At 42.6% G+C, this 2,289-nt stretch overlaps 1 pseudogene; it reads left to right on the top strand.

Moving 5' to 3' along the window:
- Positions 1 to 1,940: 1,940 nt before the first annotated feature.
- LOC138817403 (U6atac minor spliceosomal RNA) lies at positions 1,941 to 2,044 on the top strand (annotated as a pseudogene).
- The last annotated feature ends 245 nt before the right edge of the window (positions 2,045 to 2,289 follow it).

Raw genomic sequence — 2,289 nt, 5'->3', positions numbered from 1 at the left:
CAATGTACACACACTCATACACACTCAATAAAATTAAAAAAGAATAAAATGATGATGCAGATGTTCATGTGAAAACACTAGTCTTAAGAACAGTGCATATCTGCACACTCACTGTACTCTTATATACATGCCAGTGGGCAGGCACACATGGGTGTGGGCATGTGTGCATGACATGTCAACAGGGCCATGCTGTTGAATAATGTATATGGAATTATAGTGCTCCTTTCTTGAGTACTTGTTTATACTATGCACAGCCCTTGAGACCATTATCATATACATATATATCCTATATATGTGTGTATATGTATGTGATCTATATGATATATGTGTGTGATTTGTTTTTCCACTACTGGAGCTGGAACTTGGGTTCTGATGCTTTAACCTGCCTTTTTCCCTCAAGATTGGCACTCTCCCACTTGAGCCACAACGTCACTGGCTGGCTTTGAACCTCAGTCCCAGACCTCAGCCTCTGAGTCGCTAGGACTACATGCATGAGCCACCAGTGCCCAGCTGAAGACCATATTTAATTTACACACCTCTTATAAGGTCTGATTGTTGGCTTGCTGGTTTATCAGATCGTAGAGCTATAGGTAGTAGAGATGGAGTTTGATCCCAGATGGTCTGGGTCTAGTATCTAGACATACATGAGATGTTGATTCCTGCTTGCATTGCATAGGAAAATTTCAGAATTGGACCAACAAAACCTTCGTATGGTTATATTGGGGGGTTCCTGAGTGGTTATTTACTTTTCTGTCTTTCATTGAGAATACTTTATAGAGAATACACAGTTTTCACAAAGGTGGGAGAAGAGGATTTGTACGTTGGTCCACATGTACATGGCAGTGGTCTTTCCTCTCAGAGGCACAAATCGGTAATTCAGCAGGGAATTTAAAATGGGGTGAGCCAACTGCTGAAGGTACGTATGCTTGAGATAAACAGGCTAACACGTGTTTCTTTTCTTTATTTTCTTTATTTTTTGCCAGTCTTGGGGCTCAAACTCAGAGCCTGGGCACTGTCCCTGAGCTGCTTCTACTCAAGGCTAGCATTCTATCGCTTGAGCCACAGCACCACTTTGACTTTTTCTGTTGATGTGGTATTGTGGAAGAGAACCCAGGCAAGCACTCTACCACTAAGCCACCCTCCCAGCCCCTTATTTTCCACAGTACCTTTTTCCACATGTTTGCACACTCTGCTGGCTGAGAGTGTTTTGTGGACTCACAGCCTCTTCCTCAGCTAAATTAGTGAACACATGGAACAATCAGGACAGATAAACACTGGAGGGGAGGCGGAGGGGGAAAGGGGCGGGCGCAGGGTCCTGTTAAAGCACTCCTCCATTAGTAAACCATGCTTTTCTCCCTCAGTCACACACATGGTCTCCAGGACAGGAAGGGTGCCTTCTTGAAGTGCACTTGATCTTTAGAACCACACCACGGGGTAAGTAGCAGTAAACCCATATGACAGACGAAAATATTTAACACTTGAGTAAAAGATAGCTGGTATTGCTTATTTATTTTTTTGCTCATTCTGGAGTTTAGACGCAGTGTTCTACCACTTGAGCCACACCCTGGCATGAGAGTTGGTTTTTAACCAGGTCTAAGCCAGGCTCATTTGTTCATACCTCTAATTCTTTTCTTTTTTTCTTTTCTTTTTTTTGCCAATCATGAGGCCTGAACTCTGGGCCTGGGCGCTGTCCCTCAGCTCTTCAGCTCAAGGCAAGTGCTCTATCACTTGAGCCACAGCACCGCTTCCAACTTTTTCTGCTTATGTGGTGCTGAGGAATCGAACCCAGGGCCTCATGCATGCAAGGCAAGCACTCTACCACTGAGCCACTTTCCCAGCCCCATACCTCTAATTCTTGCATTCAGGATCCAGAGGCAGGAGAAGTATGAGTTCCAGGCCACATGGTTACATAGCTGGACCTTGTCCAAAACACATTAAAAGTGTTGTATGAAAGGAGAAGAGGTTAGCACTCCCCTTAAGCCTGACAACATGCATACGGTTAAGACATTACCACCTACTTCGTGGCATCTAACCATTGTATTTGGAAAAAATATATATATTAAGTGAAGTAAGCCAGACTCAAAGAAACAAAGGTCCCATGATTTTCCTTATTTGCAATAACTAGTATATGTCTAGGAAAAGCAGAAAAGTCAAAAGCTATGTCCATATGACCATATAAGATGATGTTAAGTGAAATGAACCCCAAGATAGGGACACAAGAGGTTTATCTTTATTGCTGTTGTTTTTAATGTACTTATAATGTACTATGTGATTTTTTTTTGTTTCTTT

The sequence above is a fragment of the Dipodomys merriami genome, unplaced genomic scaffold, assembly GCF_024711535.1.
Source record: "Dipodomys merriami isolate MVZ:Mamm:240054 unplaced genomic scaffold, mDipMer1.0.p SCAF_7, whole genome shotgun sequence".
In the NCBI taxonomy this organism is placed as follows: domain Eukaryota; kingdom Metazoa; phylum Chordata; class Mammalia; order Rodentia; family Heteromyidae; genus Dipodomys; species Dipodomys merriami.
This window is presented reverse-complemented; position numbering and strand designations above follow the sequence as displayed.